The sequence below is a fragment of the Mytilus galloprovincialis genome, chromosome 13, assembly GCF_965363235.1.
Source record: "Mytilus galloprovincialis chromosome 13, xbMytGall1.hap1.1, whole genome shotgun sequence".
Taxonomy (NCBI): domain Eukaryota; kingdom Metazoa; phylum Mollusca; class Bivalvia; order Mytilida; family Mytilidae; genus Mytilus; species Mytilus galloprovincialis.
The window spans coordinates 65,474,368-65,499,272 of record NC_134850.1 but is presented as its reverse complement, the minus strand read 5'-3'; the positions used below and the strand labels follow the sequence as shown (position 1 = coordinate 65,499,272).

The 24,905-nt window shown below is 31.6% G+C and overlaps 2 long non-coding RNA genes across 4 annotated transcripts; both read right to left on the bottom strand.

The window, feature by feature from the left end:
* Positions 1–333: 333 nt before the first annotated feature.
* LOC143056531 (uncharacterized) lies at positions 334–3,442 on the bottom strand. Of its 3 annotated transcripts, none has more exons than XR_012972391.1 (5): positions 3,404–3,442; positions 1,952–2,006; positions 1,405–1,552; positions 1,140–1,243; positions 334–485 (listed from the first exon to the last, which is right to left on the bottom strand). It is a non-coding gene; the product is annotated as an uncharacterized LOC143056531 (long non-coding RNA). The 3 variants fall into 3 exon arrangements; XR_012972389.1 differs by having other exon boundaries at positions 3,352–3,429; XR_012972390.1 differs by having other exon boundaries at positions 3,369–3,418.
* An 11,509-nt stretch (positions 3,443–14,951) lies between these two features.
* LOC143056727 (uncharacterized) lies at positions 14,952–24,105 on the bottom strand. The gene is made up of 2 exons (XR_012972479.1): positions 24,020–24,105; positions 14,952–16,688 (listed from the first exon to the last, which is right to left on the bottom strand). It is a non-coding gene; the product is annotated as an uncharacterized LOC143056727 (long non-coding RNA).
* Positions 24,106–24,905: the final 800 nt, after the last annotated feature.

The following is a 24,905-nucleotide window of genomic DNA, read 5'->3' as shown; positions in this document are numbered from 1 at the left end:
TAGGGGTTGTAAATGTTTACATAACACTAGTTTAACACCACCACATACCATGCCTATGAAAGAAGAACATGAATATTATAAAATCTATTATGTATTATGCTTTTAGCCGAAAAGAAAACACAAATTGTGAACTGATGTAATAAACATCAATTAGACAACAACGGCACAACACATCGACCAATAGATATGTACAGTACAACAAACAGTCGTCAGATATATTTATTATAATGTATGTACAATAAGTTCAGAGTAAAATCGTCCTGCATTTATAAAAAGAGTAAACATGCGAAACAGAAACTATCAAAGGTCTACCATCAACAATACAATTAAAAATATTGTTTATTATATTTTTATTAGAAGAATTTTAAATCAACGTCATTTTCAGCATCGATCCATATTACTACGGTTAAACGTATTCCTTCGCAGGCAGTGAATAAAATCCCGGTCGCAGATACAGACATTTCGGTCACACGATCCAGATTTATCTAAAAAGAAACGAAAGTAGATCTGAGAATTTCAATATGAAACCCATGTATGTATTTAAATAATCCTTGTCAATTGTTTATACAGGAGTAACATTCAAATAATAATCAGTAGCAAGTTGTTATCCCGTTTTTAACAATTTTCAAATATAACCTGGACAAAGTGACTCAATACTATAGCCGCTACGTACATTATTAACTAATAATTAATAAAAAAAAATAGCAGACAGCTGCGTCTAGTCAAAGGTGGACCTTTTACCTGATCTTTTATCCTTTATCTTTTAAACAAAGTTCAAAAAATCTAAGTCGACAAATTAGATTAGTAAACCCAGTTCCTTTTCTTCATGGAGCTGATGTAAATTTTTTTTCAATTCATAAAGAAATTAAAAAATCAAAAAGATTATTAAAGACTTTGATTTGCATTTGATCGTTTTGAATTTATAAAAAATAATTTGCTGTAAGCACTTTGATTAAGAAATGAGTGTTTCTTTTTGTTATTCTAATTGGGTGCAAAAATGAACAGTTCTTTGAAATTATAAAAAAAATAGCAAATAATTTCAATTCAAATAGTTTCAACTTCCCGTACTGTTAGGATCTTTTTGTTTAATCAAATAATTTTCTCGGGTCTTATTTTAAAACACAGAAGTCACGATTTACCTTTACATATCATTGTATTCCCCTGGAATGAGTACGAGTAGATATTCCATTTTGGTGAGCAACTAGAATTTCGGCCATAGCAACGATCGTGAGCTTGACAACATCTAAATATAAAAAATATTACTTCGTCCTGAAAACAATAAATTTATGCAAACACTTTTACATTTTTATGCGATTCGATCCAAAGAAAACTGATGAATTTTTATAAATGGAACAAAATCATTCTGCGACTATATGAGCTATCCTATAAGTATGATATATTTACCTATCAACGCCATCTACCGGTGTACCACTTCCTCCCCAGCCACAATAACACCCATAACCATTCAGTTCCCCAACTCTTCTAGATCCAAACACGTGCTTTATCTGATTTCGGAGCTGCACCAAGTTTCTCTTCTCGATTAGAGAACCGACTGTCAAAAGCAAGAAAAACTGTTACATATACAATTATGAAATTTTTATACATGTTTCCTTTATTATAATAAATGATTAAGAGTTAGTTATAGGATGCACTACGGTTTCAAATAACTAGGGAATACATTTATTTACGTTTGCACGTCCTTATAGCAGTTGTTTCGTCACAAAATATATGAACAAACTTGTGAGCGTCCTGATTTGCTTCGTAAAATTACATCATACACCTCGAATTATTGCAAATGACTGGACTTGAGTAGATGTTTTTATAACTAGTAAGCTGTCGTGACCCTCTTATGTTAGATTATATTTGTAATCCAATCATCTCGAGTTTCTATTCCATCAAAATCAAGGTATGATAATAACAGAACTAAACATATACTTTATCGTATACTTACCCGCAATATATGAGCATACAGTACAGGCAATAAGACAAGTAAATAGAAAATTCATCTGAAATTAGACGAAATCCATGCTATTGTATAAAATCTTTGTTCATTTTCATTTTCATCATTTCATCAAATTGTTCTTTGAGGAAATATGCAGCCTTGGCAGATCTGTACTAATCTTTTTCTTATAAATTCTTTGACACGTGATCTATACCATGGGCGATTAACAGCTTGACTTACTTTATAGATATTGTCCTTTTGAAAATGTATTATTTGTTCCTGTGAAATTCTTCGACGTATAGGATTTTAACCATTTGTACATTAATAGCAGTCAAAAGTAGTTTAAATCATTCTGTATTTATAAGTTTTTTTGATTGAGTTAAGTCTGCCAATTGATATTTTATCGTATGTTTTTCTTTGTTGTGATGTTATGCTATTGTTTCAGAAAAAGGGAGAAGGTTTGGATCCATTAAAACGTTTAATCCCGCTGCAAATGTTTGCACCTGTCCTAAGTCAGGGATCTGATGTACAGTAGTTGTCGTTTGTTTATGTAATATATACGTGTTTCTCGTTTCTCGTTTTGTTTATATAGATTAGACCGTTGGTTTTCCCGTTTGAATGGTTTTACACTAGTAATTTTGGGGCCCTTTATAGCTTGTTGTTCGGTGTGAGCTAAGGCTCCGTGTTGAAGGCCGTACTTTAACCTATAATGGTTTACTTTTTAAATTGTTATTTGTATGGAGAGTTGTCTCATTGGCACTCACACCACATCTTCCTATATCTTTATACAGAGACACTAGAACGATACAATGAAGAATGGATGCAATTAATTCAAAACTATTGCACAATGATTTTATAAATATTCTTCGGTCTCATCGTCGCAAATTTGATCGCGTATTGTTTTTTATTTGTGAATTCATAACTACCAAATAGGCTATCCTCAACACGTATCTACTGCTGGACTAAATAACTGATACTTTTTTTATATCGCAGTTAACCTTTCAGGTTGTCATGAAATATGTTTTTGATAAATTATACTATTAAAAGTATAATAAATAAAAAAAATATCAATATTTCACTATAACTCACCTTTATCAAATCACCATGCAATTTACTTAAACAAGATGATCAATGTTAGGCATTTTTTTTTAAATCATTTTAGGTGGGGTCATTATAATGCTGCCAAGGTATAGTTCTTTTTCGTGCATTGTATACCGATTGTATCTACGGAATTATGGATTCTTAACATTTTTTTCTAATTACTCAATCCATATTCAATTTATCAGACTCATAGAGGCCACCCAATAATGAATAATTGCCTTATAATGAAATGGAAGAAAAATGTTTAGTTTTAACATTAGATATTTCTTATGACTACTGATCAAGAAATTAATAAATTAAAATGTTACCTTAAAATATTTCTAACCTTTTCGATCTATAGAAATCCAAATAAAAACTAACTACAATGTTCGTTTTGTCATTTATTCGTTAACTTTAAACTTAACTATTGATTGAAGAAACAAAAACAAAAACAAAAATATATCATATTCAAAGAATGTGAAAGTAATACTTTTCAAATAGATGCCAAAATAACCCACACACAGTCTACAATTACCAAAAACATAATATTATTTCAACTATAGGTAAATAATCTAAAAACATTGATGACAAATTCGTGGAAAATTGTATATTTTTTTAATAACAAATGGTGCCACCATGTGTTACATTTATTTACGGTTTCAAATTCTTTTGGCATTAAAAGTAGCTAATTGTCTAACGGGTTAAATATTAAAATGTATTACTCGTTAAGATATTTACCTAATGAATGTGGTGTATTGTTACAAATTAAACATTTCAGAAGATCTAGGATTAAAATTTTCAGGTTAATCTGTTTTCATTTTCTTCTAAACAGTTATTTGAATAATATCTATTATCTGTTAAATAAAGAAGACAATAAGCAATCCATCATTATCATTTCTATTCTTATTTTTACAATGGTAGATCGATGATATTCTTGTTCTTCTTAAATTTATTTATTGTTGTAACTTTTCGCACCATAACTCTTCCGTTCTACAGAATCGATTATCAAATGTACAGTCTGTAAACCTTTGTCAATTTTGTTTAACGTATTTTGATGGATCGTCCATTTAGGTTTATTAAGGGGTTCTTTGAAAAAACACTTAGACGGGGGTTATGTATTCATATCTTACAACACAATATGTTGTGTAGTATTTTACAATTAATGTCAATATTAATCAATGAACAACCTTAACTATATGTTAACAAGTATATGCCCTCCATACGGATTTTGAAATGGGGTTAAAGCAAGTAAGATTTTGAAATGCCCTCCATATGCATTTTGAATTCTTGAAGTACAAAAAAGACGAATATCAAAAAATATCAAACTCCATGGAAACTAGAAACGGGAGGTCTCTTGTCAAATGGAAAAATCAAAGCTTTAACACACCGACAAAATAATGTTAGAATTATTCTATTTTCCAAAACAAAATTATCAGCAGGATTATTATGCTAATGTCCAACAAACCAGCATAGTCATGATAGTTGGGCTCCGTAAAGAGGAACCCATGCTCAATCTTTAATACGGTCTACATTTTCTGATGTATAACACTGGGGGGACTGAGTCAAATGAGTCTAGTCAAATTTTGTTTTTTAGCAAGATTACAAATGGATTTTAATGCAGTTTTGAGTTCAAAAAGTCTACGTTTGCATTTCTGAAAATATAGAAAATGGAATTTTCTGTTGAAACTCCATTAGCGGCTTAAACTGTGTCACTTGTGCAATGAAATTAAAAGAAACAAGTATATCCTTGAAATGAAAGTTGATATGCATTACTATTTTATTTAAAGTTCATCAAATACAAACTCTGTTTTGTTGTTAGTTTTCTTGCTCTTTAAGATTGTATCTACTATAAATATTTACATAAATGTTTCCAATATAAACGATATTTATATAATATGCATTAAATGGCACTTGATTGCATGCATTCAAACTAGACGTAAATTGCAAGGAAAATACAAATTAACCAAACACAATAAATATATCAAATTAACAAATGTTTTTATCAGTGATGTTCCCTTTAATCGTATGTCTTCATACGGTTGTATATTTCCAAACTCCTTTTCCTAGCACGTGTGTATAATGACGACTAGGATAATTTTTTATTAATCATGGGAGCGCTCGATCTTTTCCTCAAACTTTAACGTTAATTTATATGTATAAAAAGTTTGTCCGTATACAACCTTAATAATCCTTCTATTATAAATATTAATACCAAGGATAACAATGTTTAGGCATTCAATCATATTCAGATTATTTAAAAATGAATACATATAATTCCTATTAGGCAATCCTTATGCACGTGGGCATAACAACATGAACAAAGGCTCCAAAATTACAAGTTTAAAACAATTCAAAAAAGAAAACAAACGGTCTGTTTTATGTGGACGTTTTTTCCCCGAGGTATCACTAGCCCAGTAGTTAGCACTTTGGTGTTGACATGAATATCAATTATATAATTATTTTAATGAATTTCGTGTAACAAAACTATGAATTGTTCGAAAAACTAAGGATTTTCTTATCCGAGGAATAGATTATCTTAGCCGTATTTGGCACAACTTTTTGAAACTTTGGGTCCTCAATGCTCTTCAACTTTGTACTTGTTTGGCTTTAAAATATGTTGATCTGATGAGTCTAATGAAGACGAAACGCGCGTTTGGCGTATTCAATTATAATTCTGGTACCTTTGATAACTATTTTGTTCAAAACATGATTGTGTGATACAATCTCACTTTAGCTCCATATATGAATGTACAATTACAGTGTTAGCACCATTAGTGGTTCCTCTGTATCCATAAAGATTGTAAAGTAAAATGTTTTTTTTTAATAATTAAAGATATTAACTTATTTAGTATATTAAATGACTATACCAACTTTATACCTTTCAATTATAACTCAGTACAACCGCCTTTCACTTTTTTTACATACATAAGGCCAAGAAGAAGATCTAAAAGTATTTGATTAAAGACCCTCATTGTTCTTCAATTAAAATAGGTTGAACATTGTGTCTTCAGGTCAAAATAGACCATAGAGTAGTATGAAATAAAATAGTTAATATTTTGTTTTTTGTCCATGGATTTATGAGTTTGAACAGCGGTATACTACTGTTGCCTTTATTTAATAGCCAATTACAACTTATATAACATTATATGCACTAGACTGAAATACCAAGCTGTAAAACTCCAACATCAACTGGACAGTGTAAAAACGGCACTAACAGTATTTCTGTTAATTCACTTTACCATAATATTGGTATTGATTGGGTTTTTTTCATAGAATTTTAAACAAATACCTTTCAAGAAGAACGCGGAAGTCATTACTATTCAAATAACATATTTGGAAAGATAATTTTTTTTTCAAAACAGTTATAAAAACAGAAAAGTCTCGAAGTATCCAAAGTTCACAACAAGAATTCAAGTTTTAAGTAAACCCAAACCCTGATGATAAATTCAGAGAAGGTTATTTTGATAGAATTGTTGAGAGTAGGACGGATGTGAAGTCACCATGTGTTACATTAATAAACCGTTTAAAATATCTGTTGGTATTAGATTACTGTTGTTTTCACCGTAAAACATGACATGTTACCAATAGTTAACTATCATTAATATAGCTAACGTAGTTTTGATTAGCGAATTTATATACGTGCAAAAATGTAATAGGCCTATATGAAATATCTACTGAAATGACCAATTTGTAAAAGATTTTGATTAAAAATAAAGAACATGTTTCCCGTAATATATTTCCAAAACCATTTTCAAAATGTAATGTACGGTTTCAAATAACTGTTGTTATTAATACTTACTGTTGAGATTGGGTTCAATCGCATACCCGTACTCAGGGGGGTTCAGGGGGTTATGACGAACCCCCCTTGGAATCAAATAAGCACTGTTAAAGTCAACGTTTTGTTCAAATTGTGACTGTTAAAGTCGAGTTCATGAGTCCAACGACCCCCCCCCCCCTTGGAAATTCCTGGCTACGGGCCTTAATCGTTTAAAAATATTAATGATACAGCTTATGTAGTTTTATTAAGTTACGTTCCAAATACACATATTTGAAACAGATTTAATAACAATTTGAGGTTACTTGATTATTATTTTTTAAACTGCAAATCCAAGTGAGATTAGTTTAATTTCTTTGTTTAGATTGCATAGGTTACTTAATAATCACATAACAAGCAATAGTTTATGGAGAACGAATAACGATTACTATCTCAAAAACAAAAACATATCGCATTTCCAGTGATTGTTTTTTTTATCAATGGAACATCTATCATGTCTAATCTGTCCCTATATATTCTTTGTTGTCAACTTGTCACTTTCTTCTTTCATTAGTATTACGGATCCAATACTAGCTATACTCATATTGCGAGGTTTTAAAAGGAAAGAGTCAAGAAATTAAAACTGCTTTCCTCGTTCCATTTGTCTTTTTTTATTATTATTTACCTGTTTATATATATATAATTATAATACTAGAAGGCATAATAACATTGCACACACACTGCAGTTTATATTAATTTGGTAAATCCGATTAGCTTTTCTTTCTGCCTTAATCGCGAACTATCGGCACCTACATTTTAAAATCATGCTAAGGAGTAATACTTGAACACGTGACAAGTCATGTGACCAAAAGGGACATAAAAAAGGTTAACCCATCTCAGGTCAACTTTTCCAAAGGAGATGGAATGACAGTTTTAAAATGATTTATAATTTCGTCAATATTCAAAATGCTAAACTTATGAATGTACTAATATTTATATTGAAAAGATTTCTTTCCATAATTTCCTTTACTGACAATGTTAAAAAGAAGATATGGTATGATTGCCACTGACAATCCTCCACAAGAGACCAAATGGTACAGAAACTAACAGCTTTATGTCTCATACGGCCTTCAGCAATGGACAAAGCCCATACCGCATAGTTAGCTATAAAAGGCCCCTAAATCACAATGTAAATCAATTCAAACGAGAAAAAGAGTTTATTTTCTAACTAGCTTGTTCACTACACATACCAGTGTCTGAAGTCACGTCGTTACATAATGTATCTCTATCTATAATCTTTTGGATTTATTATTATAGCCTAAAAGGGGCAGCATGTCTTTATTCAATGACGATCATTTCAATAACCATTCAATTGACAATATTGTTGATGTTGAATCGTAGATCATATCTTGTTGTATTAGTCTTTTAACCGATTTTGGCAAAACGAGATACAATCATCATTACAGGAGTCGATTTGTTAATAAAATAAATAATTGCATATGAATATGAAATATTCTAGCAACAGCACAGAGAGCATATAAAACTACCTACTATTTTTCAAATATTTGTATGGCCTTAATGCGGGGTTCACACATTGCCGATTATTGCTCCCGTTTAAGATCAGACAGCGATACGACACGAAAAGTGAAAAAGTCGGATTAGTATCCTCAATTATCTGGAATGTCCTATTATTGTCTGAACGCAGTCGTTTTAGTTCGTAACAGATTCCTACTGGTCGGGAAGGGTCCGAATAGTTCGGCAAAGCACCCCGACAGTTAGGTGCGTCCCGTAACATTCGGGGAAACTCAGCCGATTTTGTCTAGTCGGATTACAATCGTGCCTATGTCGTGACAGATTCTGTTGTATCGGATCGAATTCCTAACAATGTTCTGTGTATTCGGGACGGTGTCCTGTGGAACGGGAATGATCTGGAGAGGTCCCGACAATAACAGAATACAATACGACTGAGACCAGACAAAGCCGTTTGCAATGCGATAGAGCGGACCGTGATAGGATTACGTTCCGACAGTACTTGATCATCCCGATTATGCCGACAGTTTTCGAACGGATAACTTCCGTCAGCGTCGGTTCACTGTCTTGTCACTATCTGATCTCTGTCGGATTACATTCGGTAGAATCGGGACGCAGTCGTGACAGACTCGGTAGAATTTTACCTGGCGAAAGATACAAATCGAATTTCCATCCACGATTCACAGGATCTTGATCAGACTTTTGACAAATTTTAATCGGGAATGGTCCTGTCAAGAACGGCAGTACAAATCGTGAATGTGTGACCCCAGCTTAAGGTTTCAAATACCGTCGAAAAAGTTTAATCATCGCAGGTAATTAAAATAAGGTAATACGATTACGTAATCAGTAGGCTTTCATAGCAAATATTTTATTGCGTTTTTAAAGTTCCGTCAATATATTATGGATTTCAATATGCAGGACAATCGCTGTTTTTAGTTTTCTATTTGAAGCCATGGCAGCCATGCTATTTAATTGGATAAATATTTTTTTTTAAACAAGACAGTTTTGTCGGACTCCTAAAGAACCAAAATATGACCTATTGATGATATTAAAATCAAAACATACACGAATTAACATAAGTTATCCTAAATAAGAAATGTACTATTGTCAAAATGAACTTAGAAGGCTATGAATAATATGAATATGAAATTTTTAATACTGTCAAATGATATTTTTGTCCCTAGCAACGACATATAAGTCCTTAGCAATCACTTATTGTTTTAACTTTAAATACTAAGAATAGTACGAATGACATTTTTTATACTGGTAGTAATATTTTTATCCTTAGGAATGATTTTTGTCCTTAGCAACCACTTGTTATGAACATAAAAGTCCTTAGAAACCATATATTTTTTAACTAAGAAGGCAATTAATAAAAGAAAAAAGGAAAGACTTTTCAATTGTTCATGAACAATTGACCTTTTAATTTATATATATACAGTAAATTTTGGGTAGAAACTGTACTTAAACATGATCAAACATCACATTAACATAGTAATCTTTAAAAAAAAGAACTTGTACGAGTTTTAAGTCGATTCGACTTAATTTATACCTTTACAATGATATCTTTCGAGAAACTACGTGATTTTGTTAAGTTTGATAAAACAATAACTTAATCATAAAACTGAATAAAACATTATAAAAAGAGCCGACGGATGAACTGTAACATTATCATGTTCCAGAAGGATGCTAGATATAACGAACATTTAAGATATAAATAATATATAGACAATTATAGACTATGCTGCTTGTTGTTCGGTGCGAGCCATGGCTCCGTTTTGAAGACCGTACATTGATGGTTTTCTTGAGAAAAAAAATATGATTTTTTTTAATGTAGCAGAAAAAAATGACTTTGTCACTTTGCACCAGTAGTCCATAATTTTTGGTAACAAGTTGAATATGATCAAGGTGTCATGTTATCTTATGTTGTTACTTTGGTCCGTCTTTTGTTTGTAATCTTCTAACATTTAAAAATAATACTAATACACACTTTAAAAAATAAAAATAAAAACAAAGTTTACATTTCAAAAATACATACACTGAATAATATCTACTATGCAAAAATAAACCAACAAAAACAAAAACAAACTAGATTTGTATTTGCTAGCAATAACATATGGCAACTTCCCTCCATTGCCAGGTGAGCAGCAGCCATTTTGAAAATTCCAAAGTCAAAGAGTGCATCCACAGATGTCTGGTAACATTTTTGCAAAGTTTCATTAAGTTTAAAGCATTTTGAAATTTTTGCTGTTTCCCTGGTAACGGCAGCCATTTTGAAAATTCCAACTTCAAAAGGCAACTCTACCCATGCCAGTTACCATTTCTGTAAAGTTTCATCCAGTTTGCAGCATTTTGATTTTTTTTTTTAATTTTTGACCTTTTTGCATTGTTTCCATGGTAACGGCAGAGTAACTAGAAATTCCAACACCAAATTCCACATCTACCAATGTTGCTTATCGTTATTGTGAAGTTTCAAAAAATTTGGAGTATTTTGATATTTTTGAAATTTTGGTGTGGTTTCCATGGCAACATGGTAGTTCCAGTGATTGCAAAAATCATACCAAAACCAGTATATAGTGGGCACCTACATTGTATTAATTAAAATATAATGATTCTGAGTTTAAGCATAACGTAATAATTCACCAAAACCAAAATCTAGATTTTTTCACAATTGTGCAATTTCATAGCAAGGTGCACAACTTCACATGGGGGTCTTCGTTATAGTAGAGTTCCATAAACATTGGTCCATTGTATTCCAAGATCTCGCACGGACAAAATTTTGTGCAAGAAAAATAATAAGAACTAGAATTGCCATTGCAAGCAATAGCGGATGTCACCCTGGTTTCCCAATTGCCACTAAACGGCAGCCATTTCGAAATGTTCCATCAGTAAATGCAGATATATCCATAACAAAAGATCTTTCTGTCAGTTTTCATAGCTTTCTGTACGTTTTTCTGTTTTCAACAATTGTGCCGTTTCCATGGCAACGGCGGCCATTTTTGAAATTAAAAACTCAAAAGTCAAGTATACATTAGCAAGGCAACATTTGTTTTAAGTTTCATTAATTTTGAAGCATTTTGGAGTTTTTCATATTTTTGCTGTTTCCATGGTAACGGCCGCCATTTTAAAAATTCCAAAGTCAAACTACTACTGCATATTGTTCTCCCCATAATAATATACAATTATATAACATTTAATGTCTGTAGAACTACTTTAACACTTATGTTCTGGAATGTTCCATGAAAAATTCACCCCCTCAAATTATGTCTAGAGACCCCCCAGTTGAAAAAAAAATGTACCATGTTGAAGTGTGCATGAGTCTCTTAATATCATAGAAGTTTCATATAAATTGGAACACATTTCTATTTTTCACATTTTTGCTGTTTCCATGGCAATGGCAGCCATTTTTTTAATTCCAAGGTAAGGTGCAAAACTACACATGGTGATTAACATTATGTTATAGTTCCATCAACATTGGTCCATTCAATTCCGAGAACTAAGCCAGACAAAAAGTGTGGAATAAAAATAATAAGAAAAAAAGAATCGTACAATAACAATATGTCACCCGACCTCCGTCAGGGTGACATAAAAAAAAGAAACGTAGAATAACAATACGTCACCCCAACTCCTTTGAGGGTGCCATAAAAAGAGAAAAAAGAAAATGAAAAAAAAATACATGACAACCGACAAAAAAATCCTTTACTTACAAACCCAAAGAAAGGATTTTTTTAATAAAACATTTAAAACAAAAGACGAAACAAACATAACTCAAAGATAATGTGTTGTACAAGTTGTTATCTTTTTCTCAACAAAAAATGTACAAGTAATTACAAGTGCAATTATATTTGTACAAGTAATAACTTGTATGATAGCATCATACAAGTAATTACTCGTACAAAGTTTTTGTACAAGTAATAACCTGTACAAAATAAAAACATTTACACAACACATATGTTGATTGTTGTTTAAGTTTTGTTGTCTATACAAAAAGAACAATTTGATACAGAATGATTGCGAATGAGACAGCTTTCCATCAGTTTTCAATCAAAGTGGATGTAACCAATTCAGGCCACCATGCGACCTCCAAGAACCAGAAAACTCATACCTTATTGTCCGGTTTGAAAGGTCCCGACATGACAAATATGGCATTGATATATACTTTACGGGATCAAAATTATGATGAGATATTTAAATTTCTTTCAGCGATGAGTGCACATTTATCGTCTACACTATTTTCTTTCCAAACTTGAGTTCTTATTAAACCTCAGTCATTTATTGCCATGCTGTTTAAAGCAACTATTACGTCGCTAGATGCTTATACTTTTAATCAACATCTGCGTCCAAATCGATAAGGGATCAATAGCAATAGATTAATTGAAATTATCTAGGTTATATCATAAATAGAAAATACACAGAGAAACACGTATAATCGTATGACGACGATGTTTCATATTGTCTTTTTTAAATCATAGAATAAAAAATATGTCATTTGACCTGTTTCAGAATTAATTTTTGTGGCCAGAATCATTTAACGAAATAGTTCTAACAGATGACTACAATGTGTATTCTTTGCAGTTTATATATTTTGTGTAAGCGTTGGTGAAAAAGACATTTAACAACAAATCAACTAATTAAAATGATATCGCTATTAGTTAACACATTTTCATTATAAAGTTTAATTTGTGTAACCGTTCAATATTTCTGTGATTATACATGTTATAGTTGTCGTCATTTCTATTCATGTTTGATTAAATACAAACTAACGACATAAATAATAGATAACATTCAAGTTATTGATCATTGTACATTTAAAGCGTAAACAGCAATTACACCAAATACGAGGCGAGGGTCTTTCTGATCATCGTCATAACTCGAATTATCAATTTTTTCCAATTAATTTATAATTGATAGGTTGTATTAGATGTGACATTTGTATTTTGCGTTTTTATTTTGCGATTGATGTATACAACAAATAAGAAAACAAAAATCCTATATATCTTTAAGTGTTCCGAAACCTATCGTTGGGCGCCCGCCAAACATGTTTAACCTAGCTACAATCTTTTGACTATTTTATACTAATTTTACAAAAAAAAGATATATTACATAACTATCTTTAATTTGTTTCAATGTTTTAGATGACATTAACAACAAACAGGACACTATACCAAAATCGATGACAAATGAATAGAATAAGTCATATTTTCCAACGTATTTTCAATGTTTGCTTAACAAAAATCGATTTTTAACTTTTTACAAAAACGATTACAAAAAGACGAAGCAATGAATAATAGTAATGATTATGTGGTCATTTGACGGCTAAATAGCAGTCCCAATTTAAAGAGAACTATAAAAAAAAAAAAAAAAAAAAAAAAGAAGATTTGGTAAGATTGCCAATGAGACAACTATCAACAAGAGATCAAAATGACACAGACATTAACAACTATAGGTCACCGTACAGCCTTCAACAATGAGCAAAGCCCATACCGCATAGTCAGCTATAAAAGGTCCCGAAATGACAATGTAAAACAATTCAAACGAGAAAACTAACGGCCTTATTTGTATAAAAAAAAAATGAACGAAAAACAAATATGTACCCTATCAAAGAAATAATGTATTTGAACACGGATGTATAAGACAATTAAAAACGTACATTGGGACTGTCCATTGGCCATCAAATGACAACATATTCATTACTATTATTCATTGCTTCGTCTTTGTTTTTTATCGTTATTGTAAAAAGTTAGAAATCGAAGACACCCGTTGGTTATATGACCTGATTACATAAATATACCCATTAAAAATTAAAAGCACGAGCAATCGTATAAGGACTAAGTGGTTTAGTACTCTGGTGTGTTTATCCCCTGTATCACTAGCATGTCATCACTGTGATTGTTACATCAAACCCTGTACGTGTCAGGTGGGTTCTATTCATTCTAAGTTGACAAGGACAATAACAATCAAAACCGAGGAGTAAACAAAGACTCAAAAAACCAAAGGACGTTTATATCAACAGTTATTAATAATAAGAATAAGAATAAATAAGAAACAACACGAACTCCACTAAAAAGTGAAATCAGGTGCACTGGAAGGGTAAGCATTACTTCACCGTATACGGCACCCGTCTCGTTATTTCTTTGTTCAGTTCGGTAATGATAGAAGGTTATTATGACTGAATAAGAATATCATATATGATTTCTGACACACTTTTGTCATAATGGCCAATCAGCTCATGATTGGTACCATAACATTTCTTGAGTGATGACCTTAATTTGATTGATGCATAGCTCTGTCTTAGAAACGAACTAAGCATTAGACAAACTTCGATAAGTCGGGAGCCTGTGGTTGTTGTTTGTTGATGTGTTACATATTTGTTTTTCGTTCATTTTTTATACATAAATTATGCCGTTAGTTTTCTCGTTTGAATTGTTTTACATTAGTCATTTCAGAGCTGACTATGCGGTATAGGCATTGCTCATTGTTGAAAGCCGTACGGTGACCTAAATATGCTAATTTTTGTGTCATTTGGTCTCTCTGGCAATCATCCCACATCTTCTTTTTTTATATATTAAATCCGGCCACATTTCTTATTTCTAACATAACTTACATAACACTTATAATAAAACACAAATGACAACAAGAAATCACTTGAAGCATACAAAGCGCTTTTAATTAAACTATAACTCATCAGTTCATTTCGAAAATGATTGCAGTTTTGCTTTCATTTGTTATCAGCAGATAATGTCTCTCCTTATCAAACTTAACTGCCGAGGGCTTTTGAAGCGTACTATGTCCTGATAAAAGTGTTCTAGACTGTTGACCATCCGGAGAAAGTACAACAACACTGTAGTGTTGATAGCTGACAATGTAAATGTATCCGTCGTTATCAACAGTTAAACCACCGGGATAGACTAAAATACTTTCGTTTTTAAATGTCCAATGTATCTTCCCATCGATATTACAGCATGTTACTGTGTTTTTGTTTTTTTGTGCATAATATAATTTGTCATTGAACGATGATATATATGACCAGTCGGACAAATTACATGCTACAATGCGTTTAACATTTGAATCCTTTATAGTAAACCTATATATTCCCATACCCATAACACAGTAGAATAACAATCCATCTCTATGTGTAATACCATGACATAGATATTCTGTAGATATCTTTTTTGTAACGGTTCCACTCTCTACGTCGATCAAATGTATTCCTTGATTAGATATTCCGGAAGTTACAGCTACAGTCTTATTATCTATAGACGTGACATCAAATGGTTGCGATAAAGATACGGGAATTTCAGAAAGTTGTTTTCCATCGCTGTCAGTGATAACTATTACATTTCTACCAGTATTATAGCTACTAAAGACCATTCTCCTATCAGGAAGAATATCACATCCCATTATGTTTTTTGATTCGATATCAATTTGTTGAAGCAATTTCATTTTGATATCATGGATTGACTTTGGACTAACTCCAATTATTTGAGCCTGTATATCTTTTTTCCTAATGAGTGCCATACTCGCGGAGATCTTCTTATTGTGTATAGTTCCAAAGGTTTGGATGTTTCTTTTTACATCTTTCAATGTCTTCGTTATTGAACATATCAATAAAACTTTATCCAGGGATCCGTTTTCAATCATCGATCGCAAACTGATTTCCATTGTTGAAATGTCTGTGGAAATTTGCCGAAGACCAAGATAAGTCTGAAGTTCTGATGCATGATTCTTAATGTCTTGAAATTGTTTTTGATATTCTAAACCTTTGGTTTTCTTTTCATTCAGCATTTTTAAAGTGTCTTGCATGTTTTTGGCAGACTGTTCAGCAATTTTCGATACCTCATTTATAAAGCTTTTTTCTAACTTGTCTAGGTGATTATTGATGTCCTGCCGAATTCGACTTATATTGTCTAGAACTGCTCCCTTTTCTTCATGCAAAACCTTAAGATTTTTTTTCACTACTGTTTCAATTTTACGTATATTCTCATCAATATCTTCTAAACTATGTTCTGTATCTTTACAAGTATCTGATGTTTTTATGTCTTTCGTCTTCTTACTGAGTGGGATTATATCTTTACATCCACTATGTTCCTCAACACAGAATAGACAGAAAGGTGTGTCGTGTGTCTGACAATATAGCTGGTATCTATCGTTGTGTATATTACAGTGGCTACTGTAAACGTTAACCGACTCAGATAGTGAGAGATAACAACCAATTTCAACTGTCTCATGGTTTTGAGTGGCCCTGAAAACACTGTGATAATCCTTACAATCATCACACAAAGCCTGGTTACATTCGGAACACCATGTAGTCGAGGGTTTTGTAAGATGACGTACATCACATGTACTGCAAAGCTTTAAATTGTCTGCCATCACTGTCCAGTCCTATTGAAAATATAAATCAATACGACTTTTATTAAATTTAAACGCTTTCAGAATCCAAAGAAAGAATTCATACACTCTGTTCGTCTGCACAAACGCGACTACACATCAGTAACGATTATATTTATTTGTATTGTAGTCCAGTCATGTAATGTTGTCATTTAAATATTATATTCAACGATGCCATAAAAGCGGGAGATTTAGCTAACCATAAAACCAGTTTCCATCCACCATTTTTCTTAAAACGTCTGTACCAAGTCAGGAAAATGACAATTTTTATATTATAGTTCTTTTATGTGTGTGTTGCATTTAAGTGTTGTGTTTCTGTTGTGTCGTTGTGTGATGTGTTTCCCTAAGTTTAAGTTTGTAATTTCGAACAGCGGTATACTGCCTTTGCCTTTATACATCAGAAATATTTTCACCCCAAAAATACGAGGTATGTGTGAGTAATATTTCAATAATGGTAAGATAATTGAAAACACTTTATAATGTGAAATGAAACTCTTAAACATATCTCCAATCAAAGGCGACGATATAGTAAAAATATCATGTTGTTTATAAATAGTAGATAGGTAATTCGAATTTAAAATCCATTGGATCTTTTCATAATTTGCATACTGCAAATTCGTTCGATCAATATGCTTGTAAGAGGCACAATAGTTGGATATTGCGGATAGGAACAGATATTTGTCTTGTAGGATGCCACCTATGGACCCATGAATGAGTTGTTGCAATCATTATTTAATGAACTTTTATATGTTGCTTTATGTCATATTTGTTTTTTTGAAAACAATTATAATTTATTCAATCGTTGATAAAAGGCCCGACAAAAAATATGACAAAACTAACGGCCTAATTTATAATAAAACAGTATACGATAAACAAATATGACAGATATGAACCAACTACAATCTCTGAACTACAGTCTCCTAACTTTGGAAGTACATTATGCAATGCCAAGATACGACAGTTTTTAGAACCGTGAATATGCATATGTTTATAACATTTACTTTTGTATGGTTTTAATTTATTGATAACAAATAAAATTGAGAAAGGAAATGGGGAATGTGTGAAAGCGACAACAACCCGACCATAGAGCAGACAACAGCCGAAGTCCACCAATGGGTCTTCAATGTAGCGAGAAACTCCCGCATCCGGAGGCGTCCTTCAGCTGGCCCCTTAAAAAATGTATACTAGTTCTGTGATAATGGACGTCATACTAAACTCCGAATTATACACAAGAAACTAAAATTAAAAAACATCATACAAGACTAACAAAGGCCAGAGGCTCCTGACTTGGGACAGGCACAAAATTGCGGTGAGGTTAAACATGTTATTAATATTTAATTAACTGTACATTTGTATTCAGATATCGCAGATCAAATTTATTCGTTCATTGTTTAATCATACGTTTTTTGATTGAGTTAAGTCTGCCAATTGATATTTTATCGTATGTTTTTCTTTGTTGTGATGTTATGCTATTGTTTCAGAAAAAGGGAGAAGGTTTGGATCCATTAAAACGTTTAATCCCGCTGCAAATGTTTGCACCTGTCCTAAGTCAGGAATCTGATGTACAGTAGTTGTCGTTTGTTTATGTAATATATACGTGTTTCTCGTTTTGTTAATATAGATTAGACCGTTGGTTTTCCCGTTTGAATGGTTTTACACTAGTAATTTTGGGGCCCTTTATAGCTTGTTGTTCGGTGTGAGCTAAGGCTCCGTGTTGAAGGCCGTACTTTAACCTATAATGGTTTACTTTTTAAATTGTTATTTGTATGGAGAGTTGTCTCATTGGCACTCACACCACATCTTCCTATATCTATTATGAGATCTCAACCCTCCCCCTATACCTCTAGCCAATGTAGAAAAGTAAACGCATAACAATACGCACATTAGAAAAAGACTACTAGCAGTTAACTGACATGCCAGCCCCAGACCTCAATTAAACTGATTGAAAGATTATGTCTTCGTCATATGAACATCAGGCACAATCCCTCCCCTTAGGGGTTTAGTATCATACTATCATAAAAGATATGAGAAGAACATAACCCGTGTCATGCCAATAACTTTTTTTTTAAATAAATGTGTTTAGTTCCAATGCAAAGACCCTATAAGTGAATCAATATTAAAGCCAAAATATGCAATCTTTAATGACCTGACAACGGTATCGTAACTATATCCCTATAAGTCTGTTTAAAGGTTTTGTAAGCTTATGAGGTGAATACTGTCATTTGTGTGCTTTGTAAGGAATATTACCATAAAAGATTGGATATGAAATACCTGAACGTATAAGAGGTCTGCATGTTGAGTTATATTTACGAATTATTTCTTTATACCGATGATAAAATTTAGTAAATGTTTTGACTAGTTTGTGATATCGAAAACCCTGGTGTAATAATTTTTCAGTAGTACATAAATTTCTCTCGCTAAAATCTAATACGTTGTTACATACACGAGCGAATCGTACAAGTTGAGATATATAAACACCATAAGATGGTGACAAGGGAACGTCACCATCTAAAAATGGATAATTAACGATAGGAAATGAAAAATCATCTCTTTTATCATAAATTTTTGTATTAAGCTTCCCGTTAATGATATATATATCAAGATCGAGGAAAGGGCAGTGGTCATTGTTAGTATTAGTCAATATTTGTACCAATAAAAACAATATCGAAAGATTCAATTACAATGTTGAATTGTTTACTCTACAGAATAAGTTTATCTAAAGGATCGATAAGTTTAACTAAGATCGTATCAAAATTTCCGGACTCGGTAAAAATACTATACCAAAAAAAAAATTGGGTACAGCCAAACGTCTCAGCCAAACGTTTGTTTCTATGGAAGAACTAAGTTAAGGTTGCTATTCCTTTGTGGTAACGAATTCACTGACTTCATAATTTACTAGAAGTACGTAGATTACACTCATTGAATCCCAAATTGTCACTATAGACATGGGCATAGTACACGAACTGAGATATATAAACACTGTTAAAAGTAAAATCACAAAAATACTGAACTCCGAGGAAAATTCAAAAAGAAAAGTTCCTAAACAAATAGCAAAATCAAAAGCTCAATCCCAAACGAAACATAAATCACAATTGTGTCCATATGAATACTTACATTCTGTCAATATGCCGAAATGTAAATGAGTGTTGTTTAGGAGAAAACTTACAGTAACTTCAATAAATCACAAATTCAGTCAGTGTACCAAGCAGTTGGTTCCAAGGGGTTTTATATGAGTCTTAGAATACGAATTTGCTATCACATTTTACAAACGAACATGTAATTAAATTAAATAATTATATCAAAAGAAGACGTGGTATGATTGCCAATGAGACAACTCTAGCTATAGGTAACCACACGGCGATTAACTATGATTAAAGCCCATTTGGCATAGTCAGATATATAAGGCACCAAAATAAATAATGAAAAACGATCAAAAGAGAAAACTAACGGCCTAATTAATGTACCCAAAAAAATTAGTTTGTTAGAATTGCGTGGAAGTGTAGTATAAAGAGTGAACAGTTAAAACTATCTCGAGAATCAAAGGCACGTAATTTATCTAAAACATCAAATATTTGTTTTACACTCAAACAATATTTATTCCACTATTGACATGTATTTGATAACAAGTGTTAATGGAAAGTTTTTTAATAGTCGTTAAGGCACTAGTTAACCGGAGTGAACGATTAGTACTTTAATACTATAAACTAAGATGAAACGATACTCAACGGGTTTCTTTTGTAGTTTAGGTATTAAACCAATGTATATTGTGGACTTTTAAATATTTAGATGATTTAAATAGTGTTGTACATGTAGGTACAATTCCATTCTTACGAATTTGGGGTATATACCTCATACCAGCGCCACATTGTTGGATTCTGTGTCAGCCGATTCGTATAAAAAACGCATTGGTTGTACTTAATTTTAATTTTTGATTTTATAATTAGTTGTATTACCTACTATTTTCTTTGTTTCTAAATAATTTATTATGTGATATAGGAATATCGTCAATATTCAGAAATCTATTTAGTTAGAAATCAGTAGATTTTTTGTCGGATTTCAGTCGCTTACACTTATTTTCAAAATTAGACGAAAGGACATCTTTCATGACCTGGCGACACTCTTTCGAATTTATTTTCGACAGTAAACAATGTTTTGGTGTTTTTGTTTTGATACTTTATAAGCTCTGGGTCTTGTACGATTTCTTTTTTGAGGTTGAGGTTTCTTTATTTTCTATACTGACGTCCGTTTTTTTTATTCAAACTGTAAATTATAGGTACATGTATCCCTTCTATTATCAAAAAAATGGAGGGCTAAAGTTTTAAACGTTAGAGTCAATAAAAACTCTAGACAAATTGATAAAAGCATAATTTTTTTTCGCGTTTTTTTTTTTATTTTTAGAAAATAATCAGCTATCCACTGAAATAGTGTTTTTTTTATTATCCGGATACGCCGAACGTTAGAGAAAATGCTGAAACCTTTTGTATCCTTCAAAGTGTAATAACATTTGACAAATTGAAGATTTAAGATATATTGTATTTAAAGCTTTTTGAACGTCCATTGATAATTATATTTTCGGTACCAGTGTATATAAAGTGCGAATTTAGCTAGTTCATTTTCACTGTCATATGCGGGTATGTCTATTGTAGAATAAAGGATCATGGGAAAACTGTATTTGTTTACGTTTTGAAAATACCAAATTAATTGATTTGAAGGAAAGTTTTTACATATTTTCATTGTGATATGTCTTTATTATGTACAAACATAGCATTAAAGTTCAAATAAGTGTTATAAAAGCAACATAATATAGCATATCGATTTTTGAAAGCGATCCATTTTAACTATAGATGCGATGAATTATCACTGTTAGTGCAGTCATTTCTGATGTGGAATTTTCGAAGATGCGAGGAATTTTTATTGTAGAATTATGTGATAAATGCACTAGATAACAAATGAAAAAACTTAGTTGATGACTTTAGAATTTATGATAAATGTATTTTCAAATTGAAATACAAACTCCTCATTCATTCTTTATCAAATATATAGCTTTTCAAACTTGTAACAAAAACGCTTCTCAAAATGTCATATTGTATTCTTCAAATTACGTTTTTCCTTGATTTAAAAAATAAATTAAAAGATATTTCTGTATTTTTTTTAAGTCAAAGATTTATATTGCGGAGTTTAAGTGCAGTCTGTGTAAAATAGAGACGAGTACATGTGAGGACGTTATCTTCCACGCAATAAATACACTTGCAAACTGGGAAATGTGCATCTTGAAACGCAATGGTGACAAAAAAGCTTATAAAAGATTAACTTTCCCCAGTTGTACCCTCAACTGCTTCAATTTCCATATTCTGAAAAAGACAGTTTTGGTAGAACAAATGTTCTTGACTCGATTGTTGCTTGCATGATTTTAACTGTATAAGATGAAGGTATGTGACATAAATTATCCACAGTCATTAAAACAGGAAATGTAAGGTGTGGGCGAACTTTTTTGTTTGCATTGGTACGTGAAGTAGAGCACCCTTGATACAAAAAAATGTATCCGTAATGAACAGCTCGATACCAGAGGAGGATTTAGGGGGACAGGGGGTTGCTCCCTTTTTGGGAAAACATTTGGTTACTTTTATATGGAATCACTGGAGCGGGCCCCTTCTTAGGTAGTCATTGGACCCCTACTTATAAAAATTTCTAGATCCGCGAGTGGATACTACCACAGAGGTCAAACAATGCACATTTGGGTAATTGTACACAACATGCATGCTACAATTCATGTTTGATGATCTTAGACCCTTTGGACCTCTATGTGGGCTATTTCGGTAACTTGGTAAAAATCCCCAAACTGGATACAAGGTTAGATTCAGCATGTCAAAGAACCCCAAATATCCATAAGGTTTTTTGTCTATAAAAATGCATGCATGGGATACATTTGTTATTGAAGGCATGACTGTAACAATAGGATGAAGATTAAAAAAAATAAAACAAGGATATGGAAATGGATAAAAAAAAAACAAGGATAAAGATCCCTATACGATTCATAAGAAATTTTAAAAATGGAATACATTTGAAATAAATGTTATTTCTATTGAATTTATTTAGAGTGTTTTAAAACCAAACTTTCCTCCGTAAGTTATATTTTATCAAATCCGTCTCTTACTTTATCTATTGTTTGAGCAAGTCGGCTAAATTAAGGCTTTACAGCTAATTTCCTAATGCATGTAAAGCAAAACTTTGGTTGACTTGATTGCTTAGTTTGTATAATTGTTTATACAAACTTTGTAAATAAGATTGACATCTTTAAACAATATGTATCGGCATAGTTTAACCTGTATTTATATAATTATTATATTTGAATTAAATTGGGTGTTATCATAATGATTGTACAAAAAAAAAAGCAAGCACGCTAACTAAAGTCTTGCTTTACATGCTTAAAAAAATACGCTGTAATAGATAAAAAAAAATAAATGTATCATATAGTGAAAATGCGCCACATATACAATACTAATGAATCGCTCTACAGTGAAAATGAAAGAATAGTATCATTATTCGACAGTAAACATGACTCGCATAAAGAAAGCATCATAGTGGAATTCAGTTCAATATGAAGAAACTGAATGACAAAACCTATTCTACGTTATACAACTTTAATAATTGTGTTGAAATGAATATTTTTTCTGCAACAACATCTTACCTGTTAGTTATAAAACACCTGCACGATCTGTTCGTGAAATGTCCTAAATATTCACCTTTTTGGTATATATTTCACAGCTATTTGGATTTAGGCGCGAAAAAACCCCGTTCGCATCTCTTACTTTGTTTTATTAGTATTATGTGTTTCTTAACATATACTTTTTAACTAATTTTCTTCATTTTCTTCAAAAATAAAACAAAAGTCGTCTGGTTATTTATCATTCTACATCAAAAATTTCTGGCATATACAGTGAAAATGATATTTTAGGATCCGCACTTTACATACACTGGGTACAGGTAAGCAGATAGTGGCGATAGTATAACTACCGAAGGACGTCTACAATGCGTAAAATACAATACGTTTATCTCTTTCTTAATGGAAAATAAACAAATAATACAATTTTAATTTATATTACGTTGTAAAACTTTTATTAAACGAAAATTCCTTGAAATTATGTTATCGTCCGTGGCACCGAACAAGATGACCTCATAGCTATGCTTCCGATGTCAAACAGGAACACCAGGCGTTTTTGCTTCTTCTTCGCCTCAAAATGAAATGAAAATGTAAAAAGAATATTTTCGAGGTGTAAAATATGAGAGTTTGTCCTGTTTAAGACCTTAAGTTTAGGTATACATACCTTCTGTAGCTACTACATTTATATATTGGGTAAGGAGAAACTTAATAATCAAAGTAATCAATCCACACAAAAAACTTTAAAATACCATTATAAACGAACGATAGAAAATCAATAAATGTATTAGCCACATAGGTATGTATATATAAAATTTAGGTCTCAAGCAGTAAACACGATTTATATTTCCTCGTTGTCATCTGTGATTAAAGTACTAGTATATATAGATATGTAGGACAAATAAAAGGTCCTTTCAAAACTCATTGAAATTTTATCATAAATCAAGTCAGGTAAAGTACATAGATAATAACATTATTGGCAATTATATAATAATTATGTCATTCAAACACAAGAATATATCTTTTCTAGTATTTCTTTCCCTTCATTATTAATCATGTTAATATATCATTTTTTTTTAATTCTAACCTAAAAAAAATAATACACATTTCAGATTGATATACTCTGTCTTATATTCTAACAAATTGTGTACTTTATCTTTAGTAAACACAACAACTGTAAGCTCATGATTTTAATCTATTCAACCCTTGATTATATTTTTTAAGGTCGACATATGTTTACAAATCTTAACTCTTTTAAATAACTTATATATTTCCCAACAAAAACTCATTTAAAGAGTGGCAAGTTACAAAAATATATTTATAGTCGTCTTTAAGGTTACAAACTTTACAGATACAGTTAAGGCTTATTTTCCATTGTTTTAATGAAACTTTGCTTGGAAGAATAAAGTGTAATAGTTTCCATCTACACATTTTCAGTTTGTTATCGTTTAAACATTTATAAATACCTTTTTGCATACATTGAGCGTCACATTGTTTCTTTTCACATTTGAAAATATTCTGTACCACTTATGATACCTAATTGGACCTTCTTT